This window comes from Eublepharis macularius, chromosome 8 (assembly GCF_028583425.1).
Source record: "Eublepharis macularius isolate TG4126 chromosome 8, MPM_Emac_v1.0, whole genome shotgun sequence".
Classification (NCBI taxonomy): Eukaryota; Metazoa; Chordata; class Lepidosauria; order Squamata; family Eublepharidae; genus Eublepharis; species Eublepharis macularius.
In genome coordinates, this window is record NC_072797.1 from 100,850,227 (window position 1) to 100,867,061 (window position 16,835).

Sequence of the window (16,835 nt, forward strand, 5' to 3'; positions counted from 1 at the left end):
CACATACATTTAACCGTATGCCTATTTTGCTGATGAACTGTCATCATCCTTAGCTAGTTTTATTATTCTCTAGCAAACATGATTAAATGACACAGGAATAGCATTTTTATTTCTACACCTCATAAAATTTAAAGGAGCTGTCATGTAAATGCAATCTCTAGAATCATTCATCTCCTCCAAACTTATCAAAAGGGCTTGTTCAGACAAGAGGTCAGCCTTGTCTACGGCGATATGCCTACTTTTCATCTGGCCAGCATGGCAGACTGGTTCCCCATGCTCGTGGATGTCCACTCAGTAGTATAATATTCAGCTTAGAGAAATCCAATATATGTAGGCATGGTTGAAATCCTAGATCAAATGTAGGATTTCAACTGCATATACAGAGCCTATCTACATTATACCATTTTCGGCATTAGGATGGAAGTGGAACGCCAGGTAGCCAGAGATGTAAAGTGCTCTTCTAACCCTCCATACCTTACTAGACATGCTGAGATCTTTGACATGAACATCAATATTACTTGACTAATTTGAACTCATTGAATATACATGAGCTCCTGACCTGGTCACCTCAGTGTTCCTGGTGAAACTCACTGTAAGCATCATACTGTGCTGAGCATTTGGTCACTACAGCCTGAGAGAGCCAGTTTGGTGTAGTGGTTAAGAGTACGGGACTCTAATCTGGAGAACCCGGTTTGATTCCTCAGTCCTCCACTTGAAACCAGCTGGGTCAGTCTCAGCTTCTAGCTCTCTCAGCCCCACCCACCTCACAGGGTGTTGTTGTTGTGGGGATAATAATGACATACCTTGTAAACCGCTCTGAGTGGGTGATAAGTCATCTTGAAAGGCGGTATATAAATCAAATGTTGTTGTTATTGTTGTTGAGCTTGCTTTTTTCCAGTTCAAAACTAAACTATCTCATTTCCCAACCAAGAAGAAGTAGCGTTCCTCCAAATCATGATTATTTGATACACTGACCAACCTCTGTAAATCAGGGAATCTCTGGAAGGGTTTTCCTTCTTTGTGCCTGTACAGTTGGTTAAAGGCCAAATGGAAAGACTGTACTGCCAGGTTTTTGCCTGCGGTATCTATCTGCAACATGATCACAAAATTAGGTTCATGGGCAAGCGCTAAAGGTACAGAGAGACTCTAAGTAGTAAGTCTCAACTCAAAAATCTCAAATTGAATTTCTCTCATTTTACTATGTGCCTTTTCTTTTAAAAAATCAGAGGTGACAGCAGATGGGTGGTGGTATGGGTAAGTACAGCAACAATGAAAAGGTTTCATCATATGAGAAAACAACATAACTGTACAAATTAGATGTGTCTGAATTTGCTCTGACATATCCAAACAGCTTGAAAAATCAGCTCCCTGCCTGTCATTTAATTCAAACTGGTGTGTGCTAGAATAGGTCTATTCCTTACTGCACATAAGGCTGACCTATCATCCTAAGCAGCCCAATACTGCATTAATTAGGTTTGGGCTGCAATTCTAGGCACACTTAGTTAAAACAATCCTTACTTAACACATATTTAACGTGCACAGAATTTACAGTTACAAATATAACATCTGAAAACAAAACCGTGGGTGGGTGTGGTGGAAGGGTGGATCACCACTTGCATAACTGTCAGAGAATCACTACTAATTTCTTCACTATATGGTGGGAATATTGAGAGATCATCCAGTTTCTGTCTTACAGCTGTGAGAGTTAGAAGCTGTCAAAATGTACCTGCCCTGACTAAAATCTGTCTTCCAGCAGACAAAAGAGGAAGTAAATGTTCTAGCAAATATGTTTTGAGTTTTTTCCCCCTCTCACCCTTGCATGCAACTGTTCATGTAAGGAACAATGCAATCTAATGAAAGATATATTACTTTACAGTTGATTGGCATAACAAAAAATACAGATAACAGGTCAGATCTCATTGAACAAATCTACACTAACAAAGTAAGGCGATTTTTGCTGATTTTTCACTCCGGCAGTAGCCTCCTAATTTCCCCAGAAACATCATTTCTGGGTCATCTGGGGCTGCAGTGGGTGGAAGGTGAGAAATTTGTGCTCTATGGACAAATATTTTGCCACATACAATAAATTTAGAGGAGATCCAACCAATATATAAATGTGCGATATTCGTTACTTTAAATTATCGCTGTACATATTCAAGACAGAGAGTGCCTCCACTATCATGACAGAAAGAAAATCTTGAAATTTAAGCTGTACATTATACCAACAATTTTAGCCACGTGTATTGTCAAAGATTCTGAAACTAAACATTCCCCTGTTCATTTTTAATATATTTTCCTCTCTGTAGTATATTTAGTAAATCCTATTTTCTGTTCCTCTGAGGAGGCCTTGGCCTATCAGAAGTAAAGAATACAGAGAACCAAACAAGTAATATAATGTCAACTTAATATTGTTTCAAGTGTTTCATTCCTAACGTATCTAATTTCTAATCACTGGCAAAAGGATACAACACCACAATAAGGGATCAAGATTTTCTTCAGAGTAGCTATACACTTCCAACAAACCAGCAAACAGCAATTTTACTCAGAAGATAAATTTGAAATAACCTATGACTGCACTTTAAGAACACAGTACATGAAATGCAGAACTAAACATTTCTAAAAGTAACAGAAATGAAGAACCATTTACAACTTATTTTGTTGTTTATCCCAGTGACAGAGTAGGCTGTCCTTAGACATACAAACAAATTCCAGTGGATTCAAACTTCTCTCCAATGTTTCTGTAAAAATTGAAAATGTCATCTTCATTTTAGTGTTTTGAGACACTTTGGAAGAATCACGCATAAGAAGGCACACTTCGAAAGAGCAATGCAGAAGTAGCTAGCACTTCATACAAAGTGAAAGAACTCACACTTCACCACCATCGCCATCTTCATCATGATAAACACTCTTCCAAAGTCAAGAAACAGCAGAGAAAGCTTCTGACAAATTGCAGCAAGGGAATCTTTGGAACAAACATCTCAACCCTGAACCACTGTTTATGTCCCCTTTAGATGCAGAGGACTTAGCCGTGTTAGTCTGTGGTAGCAAAATCAAAAAGAGTCCAGTAGCACCTTTAAGACTAACCAATTTTATTGTAGCATAAGCTTTCGAGAATCAAGTTCTCTTCGTCAGATGCTTGGTAGTATCTACTCCAAACATTTTTTTTCATCATGTATTGTACAGTACATAAACAATTTCTAGCAGTTACAGTATGTATTTCATGAGTAAACATAATAGATCAATACCAATATGCAGAATTGGGACTCAATAAAGAGCCTTGCAGTGCCACCCTAAACAAGGGCTTAGAAGGGTTTAATTCTAATTAGGACTGAGCTAATAGCGATTGGTATTTATATGACATAACAACATTAAGATTTTGTTAATTTTACATTGTATTCAAACCAGCACAAAAATACACAGAAGTCAATCCAAGATACTATGTGAATGGGCCAAATTTCAAAAATTAAATGTTTAAACTTTAAATAATTACAGGAATTATTATAATAAACAATATGTCATAATGGACTATAAGGACTACTTTATCAAAAATCCTATCAAGCAATACAGATAGCAGAAACAGCATCTGTTACATGTGGCAGAAATTACAGTGAAGTACAATCTAGTAATTTATGGTCCTATATCACCTGGGATTGACTTCCCTGCCAACTTGTTGCTTATGTGTCTTTACACAAATAAATTTACTTGCACCATTTCAAGTAGCAAACTAAAGACAGCAACGAGCTGCAGGAAAAATTACGATTTCAACTATCTATGAATTTTCCTGGAGAAGACCCCAAACATTTTTAAACCAAGAACACCTCCATACAGGAAGCGCGAAACCAGCTGGTTTTTATCGGCGCTTGGGTGGCATCTCCCAATATAACCTTTGAATTTTATCTGCAGACAGTATTTTACTAAAGAGGTACAAAACTTCTTTCAATACCCATGTGATAAATTTATCTCCAAATACCAGTAATAAGTATGAAACAACACATTTAGTTTCACAATGTCTGAAGTCTCTTGTATTTCTTTTGCTGTTTTACATAGGTGTCCTGTAACATGCAAAGACAAACTTGCAGTGCAAAAGCAATTATGGGTAAAGGCAGATTCATGCAGGTCATATGGCCTTTTATTGTTTCTGCAGTAAGGTGAAACCAGAAGTATTTAGCATGGAAACACTGTGTGTGCGTGTGTGTGCGTGTGTGTGTGCATGCATGTGTGCTATGTTTAGCTAAGCTGTTTGTTTTTTCACTTTGATATTTTCTATTTTTGTAATTATAATTTGTAATTATCCGTTCAAAATGAAAAAGACTGGGGAGGCGGCCAGATGGATTGTGTAGGTCCCCACTGAAATTCCACATGCACCTGGCTGGCGCCCACTACACTGAGTGAGGTGCAAGCCCCCCTACACCTTCTCCTGCAGTTGGAGCTGGAGAGAATGTGCAAAAATGCACAGACCAGACTAGGGATGGAATAAATGGATTGGGCTTCCCATTGAATGAATTAAAAATTCCTTCCTCCATACTTATTCCTCCACATGCACCTGGCTCTGCTACTTGTTGCAGTCCTCTGTCTCCCTCACCAAAGGGTGGGCACGTTCTAGCCTTCCCTTCCCTTCCCACCCCCAACTCCATCACAGAGAGGCAGCATTAGATTGCTCTGGCTCTTTGTTCCTCCCCTGCTGCAAATCACACTCCTTTCCCAACGCACCTTGTGTGTCAAGGGTCAAGTCCATCCTTGTCTGAGAACTAAAGCGTGCTACTCTATTCTGCTTTCGTCGCAAAGTGTTCTATACATACTTATTTTAAATATGTAACATACCTGAGAGTCTTCTCTTTATTATCCATAGCATTTATGTAAAGAAAAAAAAACACTTACCAATGATCAATATTTAACCAAATGTGTACAGCACAAGTAAAGAGTAGCATTTTAGCTGCCATAAACAGATTTTATATTGTGAGATCACTTGAACAAGGGAACAGGGAATCTTTGTGCATCTTTCTACCCAAGTGTATATTTGTGTAGTTGCTAGGCAATTTAAAGTTAGCAACATAACACAGAGAGATCAATACATGGGCCATTTTCCATTCAATATACTGTGCTTTGGACTAATCTGTGTCAAAACACATACATAGAATTAAACAACACTTGGTCATCGTTTAGCTGTTACAGAATTTTGCCATTTCTATATTGGTTATTATTCTTCAGTTCCTGAAGGAAGGAAAGTAACCTACATGCCTTCATAGTAAAAAGAATGTTTCAAATACTTGTTCAGATCAGAGACAATCCTTTCTGCTTTGATTATAAGGACAGAAGTTTACAAAATAGCTGAAGTCAAGTTTTCCATAGGCCACTGTGATGTTTAGTATTTATTAATGTCATTAACAGGGGTGCAATGTTTAGTCAATTGATCAACTAAAAACCTTTTGTTTCAGACAAGTTTTTTGTAATCAAGATATAATTATTAATAGCTGCTGGGCAATTTAAAGGTAGCAGTGTGATAAACACACACACACACCCCTCTATGTTTACCATTCTTCTCAGCCAAACAGGAGGATTTACTCCAAAGTGGATCTTCCCCTGGCAGAAGAGCTTCTTCTGTCAGAGGATGACTTCAAACTTGGCTGACTAGAGTTGTAGGATACAAGTTGGCTGTAATTACTTAGAAAAGACATGGGTTATAGGTGACTCCACAGAAGACACATTTCTCCCATCATACACAGGAGGAAATGCCTCTTCTAAGATGGTGTTTGCTCCAACATATAAAAAACAAATGGTTTTTTTCCTTCTGAATTGCTGTTTTATTCATATGCAAGCCAGTCTGGTGTTGTAGTTAAAAGCAGCTGGACTCTAATCTGGAGAACTGGGTTTGATTCCCCACTTCTCCACTTGAAGCCAGCTGGGTGACCTTGAGTCAGTCACAGCTTCTCGGAGCTCTCTAAACCCCACCCACTTCATTGGGTGACTGTCTTGAGGATAATAACAACACACTTTGTAAACCACTCTGAGTGAGCGTTAAGTTGTCCTGAAGGGCAGTATATCAACTGAATGTTATATTATTATGTAGTTTTAACCAACAGATCAAAATTAATCAACTAAGATTTAACTCGGAGACCACTCTAAACTTTATTATGTCTAGAAATACCATTTGCTCTTATATAATATGTAAACATAGGAATAATTAAAAACTTTACTTTACTTTTACTGTTTTTACAACTTGAGTCATAAATAGTAGACCAATAATTAGAACAGAAGAGGCCACAAGAATGTGAAGAAAAAAAAGAGAAAAAAATACTACTATCAACTGTTGCCTGGATAAATGTCAGTGGGATCCAACCAACCACTTAAGTTGGAGAAAAGGCTGAAACCACCGCATTTGACTGCCTAGCTATCCTTAGTTCCTGTTTAAACCAAGATATGTAAGTGTTAAGTTTGCAAAATAAGTACATCCCTGTCCTACATCAAGTGTTTTTCAGAGGATCACTTGATATTCAGGAGTACCTTGAAGGAGACACAAAGGGTGAGAAGAAAGGTTAGAAATGCCCAAATATATGCTTGGAACATTGCACGGGGGCTTTGAATTCTTTATATGCTTAAATATTGACATATCTGAATGTGATCATTTTTAGCATCAAAACGTATCATGTTGTAAATGATATGTAAATGAGTCTTGGAAAGGCTAATATTATTCAGTCGAAAAGTAGTATTGGCAGCGGAGAGAACCCTCAAGTCATAGCTGACTTATGGCAACCCCCCCCCCTTGTGGGGGCAACCCACCCCCCACCCCATGGGGTTTTTACAGCAAGAGACTATCAGAGGTGGTTGGCTATTGCCTGCCTCTGCAATCCTGGTCTTCGTTGGAGGTCTCCCATCTAATTACTAACCAAGACTGACCCTGCTTAGCTTCTGAGATGTGACGAGATCAGGCTCACCTGGGCTATCCAGGTCAGGGCAGTAGTAGTATGATCCCACTAGATATAAAAGCACAGTCGGCACCAGAATTTGTTGCAAGCCTAGGTTCCTATGACTTGTTCTTTATTTGATGGGATTACTGCTATTGATAAATAGCTATTTGAAGCTGGTGATTATCTGGAAGCACAAACAGATCTACCTGTTTAGCAAGACATGCATGAATTGCTGGGATTGGCTGTAAATCCAAAGGAAAGATTTAACTGAGAATTGTATGCAACAGGAAGAGGTATACTATAATCTTTGTCGGAATGGATGCTGGCATAGGTCACTCTTGGCTACTGATCTTGAATTCTTGGCATATAATTTTTACTTTATTTAGGTACACATCTTAAGCTCCTCTTCTAATCCCTAAGGTGTGTGGTTGAAGATTTGGAATTAATGCAACATTAGGATTTGGTTGCGCACAACGGAGCATGTCACATAGTTGGAAGAATGTTGGTTTGCATAAAGATCAGAATGTTTCTGATATAAGATGGCATTCAAATGCATTGCATAATTGCTGTTATTAAAACTATGTTGCATTGCATTTTTAAAGGGCAATATGCTAGAAACTACCATATCACAAAAAGAATTCCTGATTAATTGTTAAAAAGCCCTTCATAATAATGTCTTCATTGCTATTTTTAATAACAGCATTAAATGAGAGTTGCAATGACTTATTTTCTCTCCCAGGACTATTTTTAAAGAAACAATTATCAATCATTCAAGATCTGTTTGGGTTATTTTTGAGAGTGTAAAAACAAATCCATACATAGAAAACCCTGCATATACTCTGAGGGTTACTGTTTCCAACACTGCAAGAATCTCTACATGTAGGGAAAGAAGTGAAATAATCTTTTTTACTATTTTAAAAATTGCCTGCAATGGGAGACGGATGTGAAGTTGTAATCAAAACAAACAAGACACTGGGAGATAAGTGACTGGATTCTCCCAATGTTTTCAAAATGCAAACAGAAGACACAAGGGGACTGATTTAGAGTGGGGCCACACAGGCCAAAGACGGATTTTTAACTCCCTTCCTCCCAGTGCAGTTTCAAGAACTGACCTTTCCATCTATGCACCTGTTTTTAGTCTTAAAAGTAAAGAGAGGTAACAGGCAGATGTGTTTTCCCCTTTCTACAGCTAATAGCAGGAAAGAGACAGTAGTTCCATAAGTGACAGTAGAAGGATGACACCGTCTCGTCCCCAGGTACAGCTCTTATTTGAATTGGGTATATGTGCCCCTGAAAATTACACTTTTAAAGTGGTTGGGACATCCGCAATATTCACTTCATCTCGTTTAACCTTTGCACAGTCATTCTATAGGTGAAACCAACTTCCCAAAACCACTGTCTGTGTACAAAACCTAATCATTAAAACCAAACAGATCACTATCCTATCCACAAACACAAAGCTTAATTAGTACCTACAAGCACCTTGTGATGCATATCTGCTATCTGAGCCCTCTATATGTAGTTTATTTCCTATGTGTAATTAGCTGTGTGCATCCTTGTCATCTATGTCACGGCAAGGTACTATCTCAGTTCTGGATATCTGCAAGTGTTGCAGATGTTCTATTTTTAATTTATTTTAGCCAAGTGACACTCGGCACCTAAGATAAAGCCTACCATCTCCTCCTGCTAGCCATATTCTCTTTCAGACGATAAACTTCTACAGTAAACGAAGTACATATATCAGACATTTGACAATAACAATATAAAGGACTGTGAACATTGCCACAAATAGAAAGAGGGTCTGCAAATCTTAAACTATTAGCATTTTTGATAGCCCAATGATCTGCACAACCATCTTTCCTATATAACTTTGGCATGGAAAATCTGTATGTATGCACGTGCACAGACACACACCGAACTCCAACCTGAAAAACAAGTTAAAGCTAAAATGTCTCCTAGGTATCAGTATTGAGCCATTATGCATCACAACCTGGCAAAGCAATAAAAATATCCACTGAAGTCAACAGAAAGGCACTGGTGCCTGTAGTGCACGCATCACGTTTCAGAAGCAATAACAGAAAGTTACAAAATTACAGTCTGATACCATACGTGTAAATTCCACTAAACATGATGCAATGCATACTGTAGTTGTCTGTGCTTAGTCACAAAACTCACTGTGTACAGAAGGGATTACTTCTAGACATATACATAGGAATGCAGCCCTAGACATCCTCACTTAAAGTGAATTCCTGAAATTAAATTGGACCGACTTCTGAAGAAGTTTGTTAAAGACTAGAGTGCTGGACCATCTAATTCTGCTTCCATTTAAAAATAAATGCAAAACTCCTCTTTGCATCAATTACATAAGAACAATCCTATTAATTTTAAAGAGAGCTGTCGTTCTCGAAAGCTTATGCCTCAATAAAGTTGGTTAATCTTAAAGGCGCTACTGGACTTTTTACTATTTTGCAACTACAGACTAACATGGCTCTGGATCTAATCCTATTACTTGCTATCCACAACCCGACAATCCTGAGACCCATGCTCCCGGGAGCTCCCTAAGATCCCAGTGTCCTAAGCAGCCAGAGGTACTGAAAGACTCCATCTTGCATCCATCTATACCACTGAATTATGAGCAGGCCTACATATCTTCTGATAAGATAATCTGCTTCCCATGAAAAAGCTATCACATGCCCCAATCAGTCTTTATTCCTTGTATCTCTGGGATTCCCTTGCACCCAGGACAAAATGAAGGACTGCTGTTTGCAGGACAATAACCTTAAATTCCATTCCACTCAAAAGCATCCATTACAATAAAGACCCAGCCAGTAACCTCATCAAGTCATTAACAGGAAAGGTAACATCACCACCTGTCCAAGCTGGTATGTTTGGTCCATTCCTAGTTCTAAGCTGTCCCTCTGCCACAATGACAGGAAAGGCTCTGGCTCTCCCAGATCACTTAACCAATTTGTGTTAGCTATTCATTTCTGTAAAGAGTCCAGAAGCACCTCCATGGTTCTATTTTGCTGCTACAGACTAACATGGCTAACTCCTCTGGATCTATTCATTTCTGAGTTCTTTGTTTGAAAAAGAATGATAGAATTGAAATATAATAAATAAAAATATAATAACAAATAGTAAATATGATAATAAATAATATAATAATAAATTTAATAAATTAATAATAAAACCATAAAAAGATGTAATAGTAGAAATTTAAAATTCAGACCATTTAAAATCTGTACATATAGATCATACTACTTCTGCTAAAATAACTTTTAATGGGTATTTTCAACTGACAAGCAAATCATGCATCTAATTTTGTAGCTAAGCAAAAGCTACAACATTTTTCTTATCTAATTATAATGAGTATAGAAAGTGTAGGATATGTTTATGCATATGGCATGAGGTAAGCTGTGTATGTGGCTGCACACTGGCACATGCTAGTACCTATATCAAAATGGACCCATGAGAAAGTTAAAAACTATGCCGTGTGCAGCTACAGAAAGTGCATGTTGAAACAACCTGATAGAGCATTTTCACTCAAATTATGTTATACAAAATTAGTTTCAGGGCTTGTTTAAAACATCAAGGGTTCCAAAGCACAAAACTCAAACTGTCAATGAAAAGTTCTATCTTGGATTATAGTCACCATTTTTCCCCCTAAGAACTATGAAGGTTACCAAGTTCTGCCTTCATGTTTTTATGATTAGCTATGCAAGGTGGTAACAGAGTGACTCAAAAAAGTTCCTGATATAGTCCAGGGGCTCCATTCACTTATGGATTCTGTCCAAGTTTTATCCTTTGATCATGTAAGTAAATTTTAAAATGAGTCAAGGAAAGGAAAAATTATTTTGAAGTAAATGTATAACTAAAAAACATAAACTATACGGCCGGGAATTGTGTGGAACACAGCCAACAAATGCAAGAAGAGTATTTCTTTTGCATATTTAGCTACAGTTCTCGGGAAACATATTGACTTCCCACAGTCACCAAAGAATTTTCTTTACTCACTTAGCAACATTCTAATCTGTATTTGTTAAACTGTGATGAGGAGTTCTACTGCTAGTTATTCATGTCTAGGCAACTGGTGCTGCAACTCTAGGCAGTTACTCCCATTTGTGCCTACTGATTTCAATGGTCTTAGACTAGAGTAACTCTGCATATTGCAGTGTTAGTTATTTTCTGTGTAGGTAAAGGTAAAGGTAGTCCCCTGTGCAAGCACCGAGTCATTACTGACCCATGGGGGGATGTCGCATCACGACGTTTTCTTAGCAGACTTTTTATGGGGTGGCTTGCCATTTTATTTATTTATTTATACATCATTTATAGTCCACCTTTCTCACTGAGACTCAAGGCAGATTACACAGTATGAGGTTAATAAGTCAGTATCAAGTACATTTCAATACAATACCATAAGGTAAACAGATTCAAATTTAAAAGACATAGCATTAGCAAGTATCCAAGACAGAGGAGAAAAAATACTGGAGCAAAACACAATCAATTCTAGGACTAACATCAGACAACATGGAGCGCTGGTTGTACATACGAGTACATATTTAAAGCATCAGATAATATATAAGGCAAAAATAGTGATGAAGTCTATGATCCCCAACTTGTTAGTGAAGCATCTGAGACCCCATCCCTACAATACAGCCCTCCTATTTGAATAAAAAGCCTTTTTGAATAGTTCGGTTTTGCATCGTTTACAGAAAGCCAGGAGAGTGGGGGCTCTTCTGACTTCCTCAGGCAGGTCATTCCACAAGACAGGGGCCACCATGGAGAAAGCCCATGTAAGGGCTGCTGCTGACTTCACCTGTGTGCAGCCTGGCACCTGCAGGAGACCCTGTTCAGATGAGCATTATACCATTGCATTCCCCAGTCATCTACACTTTACCCCCAGGAAACTGGGTACTCATTTTACCGACCTCGGAAGGATGGAAGGCTGAGTCAACCTTGAGCTGGCTATTTGAACCCGGCTTCCACCAGGATCAAACTCAGGTCCCGAGCAGAGCTTGGACTGCAGTACTGCAGCTTACCACTCTGCGCCACGGGGCTTCTTTCTCTGTAATTGCTTAGAAATTGCATTGTGGGATGTCATAGAAAACCATCCACTACATTAAGTCAAGCTCAGTTCTTTGATCTACTCAGCAGTAGACAATACCCAAGTATATACATTCCTCATTTTACTCAGCTACCTTTCAAGAAAATAAAACAAGATTTATAGTTAAACCATTTCAGAGCTTCTCACATAGCTATACCCAATTTACAACATTAATGGCTAAAATTAATGAGTGGCAAAAAATTATATGAAGGACTGGTTGCGGAAGACTTAAAAAGATGTCTAAAAGAAATCTTTAAACACCAAGGTATAAATTAGATATATCAGGGCAATAGCTAACTAGCTGTGTAATCCTATGCAGAACTCCTCAGGACCGAATATACTGACTTTCAGCTCTGCACAGGATGCACTGTAAGGCTGATTGCAGGTATTTGAATTGATTTCTTACTTTAAAGTGATTTTTAAATTAAGCTTAATTTACAAAGAACAACACCTCAATGAAAATGTCTTAGGTGACTGAATAATATTATCATATCTTTTAAAAATGAGTTACTCTGTGTTTTTAAACTCTCTCCTAGTATTAAACGCTGGCCAGAAGGCATTGGCTGGATCTCAGAGACACATCTTCACAGTGACAAGAGTCTCATGTTCAAGGGTTCTTTCTTAGTGTCAGTGGCTGTTTTTAAGGTTGAGGTTACTGCTTAGCAAGTAACTGCATCTTCAAGTAGCTGAAGTGGCAATTTTTTAATTTTGGAAGATGCAAAGCCAGTAACTGAAAATGAGTGTATCCCATAGAAATACAACAGGTTTACAACAGACAATACTGATTGTTTCTATTTAGTTACATAATGGGAAGCAAATCAATTACTTCTGACAATACTTATATGTCCAATGGATTTGATAAAATAGTTTTGCTATACAGAAGCAGTTTCCCAGTTTAGGCTTACTAGACAAGTATAGGCATTGTAGTTCTTACATGTAAGGGAAAAATTGCTTTTTGCCCACATTCTTCAAGAAATAAGCAGATACTACTTTACCCTAAGCCTGTTTATAAAAAGTTACCTTGATTTGCAAAATGCTTTAGTAATTTGCACATTCATTTTTTATAATATCCCTGTTAGGCCACTGCTATGTATTTGTACTTTATGGATACGGTTTTTACTATAACAGCAGTTTCGCCAGCCATGGGGATCACGCTATGAAAGTTTAGCTGCTGATTCCTTCAGATCAAGTCTGGCAAGGGACATGCCAGACTGCTTTTTGTTTTTTTCCAGCCAACTGGCAGTCCTATTTAGGGATGGGAAATTGAGACTGAGAGACAATTACTAAGGCCACACAATGAACTCATGGAAAGCACAAGAAGGCAAGTTCTCCTTGTCTACCAGACAGATTTTTAATGGCCCTCTCGTCAAATAAGAAAAATGGCAGATTGACCTAATCAACTGGCGGGGGCGGGGGGGGGCGGGGGGGAGAAAACATTCTTCCCTGATACAAGTAAGCAAAATATCTGAAAATTGTATGATTTCATCAGATCCTCAGCATTGGGGATAAACTTAGGAATAAATAACATACTTTCCTGCATTTGGCATAAATGGAAACAGAAAGAGATGAACTGCAGACCACTGATAGAAATCATGGAGGACTTCATGTTGCTTAGCTACTATATAAACTTATAACGAAGAAGTCACTCTTCAGAATCACCAGTAGAAAAACGTTTCTCATACTTCCCAAGCCCCCATTCCCATTTTTTTTCAAAAGGTAAAATGAGCCACCTGACATTTTCTTCAGGTGACCTACTGCAACAGCACTTCTATGGAAAAATTCTTTTAAAAGATAAGCACAGCAAATATACAAAGGCGTGTTTTGCATATAGTGAAAGAGAAAACTCTCCTGCACTGACTATGTAAAGCACTGCAATACCTATTGGTTCCAGGAAGCAATGCTATTTTGAGCTAACAACCTTGTGATAATGTTAGGCAAACCACATATACTGAGCAGAATGCTTCCTTTAAGAACATCACGCAACAAAATTAAATGTTTTAAAAGCTTGACTATATAATTATTTTGTCACGCAACTAAGCAGTATCTTACTGGTGGCCTGTCCTCTTGTCCAGGGAAGCCTGGAACATACTCCCCATACTATAGCAGACTTCCACCATTTGGGCCTATTTTTCCTATTAGTCTTAGTTTCCTCCCTTCACATCCTTAACATTTTCTGTTTTAGAGGAACAAGTTCAATGAAGTGCCACAGGGAAGTATCTTCTCATCTTCCCCCACATAATTGAATAAATTCAACACCTTCTTTTGTATCAGAGGCTTTACTGGACCATCTCTCTTTTCTATATATGCAAAGCAATTATACACAGCAGGTGCTCTTTTGCTTACCAAAAGTATCTTCGTACATCTATTAAAATCATTTGGCAACATACTAACCTACAAATCATCTCCCACGTTAACATGTTTATGATTGGAGTTCAAGAGAGATTCAGTTACCTTAGTCTGATCATACTAGGACACAGAAAGCACACAGCAATCCAATATTTTGCTGTATTATTTCAGAGAAAAAAATCTCTGTCCTTTAAATCAGCCAAAGAAACTCCAAAGAAGAGAGCAATAATGGGGGTGCGGGGTGGTGGTAAATGGCCTAGCGCTTTGAAAATGTTAATATAGGTCTAACTGTTGCTATTCTCCATAACAGGATCCTTCAGTTACCACAAGGCCAAACTAAACAGGGAGTAGATGTGAACATGTTAAATGCTGAGAGGGGTACAGGGCAGCTAGGAAGAACTGCAAGGACACCCACAGACTCAGCATGAGGTTTCTTTGGGGTCTGTTAAGGAGATTTTGCTGCTATGGTCCAAATTGTGGCGTGTGTTAAGTGTGGTAATGACTGTTGCAGAGCACTGATTTTACTGTCTATTTGTCTGACATGAAACCACCCATTTCAACAACTTCCCTGAACTCTGTAATCAGCAACTGCCTTTGCCATCAGACAGCAGCAATGGCAGGTTTGGGCACCTGCAAGGCTGTCCAATTTGGAACAGGAAGGGGGGCGGGGGAGAAGAAAGAGAAACCCGCATCGGTTTGAATCATTCGCAGCCCCATTACTGCCCTCTCGTTTTGGGAAGCTTTGGTGTCACTGCCAACCGGGCGGGGGGGGGGGGAGAGAAAAACTAAAGGAGTGCAGAAGACCAGCACTGCCAGCAGCGACATCGCTCCACCTGTTCAATCCGGATACAGAGCAAGGGAAAGAAACAAGGCGGCGGTGGGGGCGAAAGGGCCTTTCGGAGCGCCCCTCAAGCGAGCCCTTTGGACTCCGGATCCGACGGCCACACACACGGCTCCCACCTCTGCCAGCGAGGCTCCCCACTCACCTTGGCGCCAATCTCTCCCCCCCACCCCATTTCCTTCCCAGGCTGCTCTGGTGGAAGGCATAAGGGGAGGGGGGGTCTCATGTCGCAAAACAACCTCCCCCCCCCCGCCCGCCCGCCCGCCCGGCCAAACGGGCCAGCAGACCCTGCTCCTCCTCACCCCTACCTACCTCAAGCAACTCAGAGCTTGCCGCAGGCGCCGCGGTTCCAGGAGGCAAACGCCGCTCCAGGCAGGCAGGCAGGCAGGCAGGCGCAGCAGGAGGGAATTGCGGCGGCCGCTTGTCTCGCTCCCGCTCAGCTCGCCGGCGCCCGCGCTCCAGCCCGCTCGCACCTACGCGCCGCAGGAGCTCCCGCCGGGTCGCCGCCGCCTCTGCCTGCTAACTCCGGCGCTGGGCTCCCTGGCTGCTTTCCCCGGCCAGCCCTGCCGCTGTTTGGAGAGCGAAGAGCCCCTTCCTGGCAGGCTACGCCAGCCTGAGCTCAGCGCGAAAACCGGTCAGCCGGCCTCCCTGCGCCCTCCCTCCGGCTCCGGCGCGGGGAGGGGGAAGGAGGAGAGCCCCACCGCTGCGCCGCTGGCTCAGGCCCCTCCCGCCGCCCGGCGGTACCAAGGCTCTGCCCCTTCCTTCCTTCCTTCCTTCGCTCCCGCCCGCCTCTCCCTCAGGGTGCAGCCAGGCTTCGGTTCTCTCCGGGAGCCTCGCTTACCCGCCTCCCTCGGCGGTGCCTCCCGCCTCCCGCTCGCGAGGCAGGCGTGCGAAAGCACAGCGGGGTCCCCGAGAGCCCCCGCCGAGACTCGCAAGGCCTCTGTGGGCGGGATGGTGCTCCGCCTTGGGGGAAAGGGCCCGTTGTCCGGAGATTCGCCTGACACCACCCACAACTTCTCGGTCCCCGATTTTTAGGAAAGGGCTCTAGACTTCTGCTGCCTCCTTCCTTCATTTCGAAAGGGAAATTTTCCTCTTGCCTCTTCCAAGGTGCCACGTAGTTCTCATTCCAGAATACAGCGACCCGGTTTTTGCCAAAGATACTAAAATGAATGGCACGTGCAGTTGCAGTGGAGGGAGAGGCTGCGCTTTTAGGGACCCTCGGTTCTTCTCTTGGTCCCGCGTTTGTAGAGAGGGAAATGTTCAGTCCACTTTTGTTCCTCTGTGCTGCTCCTGCTGGCATTTATTATGGAAGGAGGTGATGCCCTGTGCACCATGTTTTCTGCTTCCCCTTTTTCTTTTGTATGAATCAGGAGGATGATCAGGACAGAAATTGCCTGCTGACCATTCCCCCAGCCGTTGTCTTAACTTTTCCATTTTCATAACAGGAATATTAAATAATTCTGACTATGCCATCCCAAAGCCGCAAATGCATTTCCAACAGCCGCCTTGCTGTGTTAAAATTCACAGGGCTGGAACATGGCTACTTCTCCTGTGGGTGGGGAATGACTTCTCAGCAAACTGCACCCAAATTATTAGGATGTAGAATTGTGCAACGTGGTGGACTTAATCATGAGGTGGT

At 40.8% G+C, this 16,835-nt stretch overlaps 1 protein-coding gene across 2 annotated transcripts in view; it reads right to left on the reverse strand.

Moving 5' to 3' along the window:
• Nucleotides 1-15,839, reverse strand: part of PIP5K1B (phosphatidylinositol-4-phosphate 5-kinase type 1 beta) — a 102,492-nt gene extending 86,653 nt beyond the window's left edge. For both annotated transcript variants that reach the window (XM_054986633.1, XM_054986632.1), the window contains exon 1: nucleotides 15,509-15,839. The gene's annotated coding sequence lies outside the window, so the exon portion shown is untranslated. The remainder of the gene's footprint in view (nucleotides 1-15,508) is intronic.
• Nucleotides 15,840-16,835: the final 996 nt, after the last annotated feature.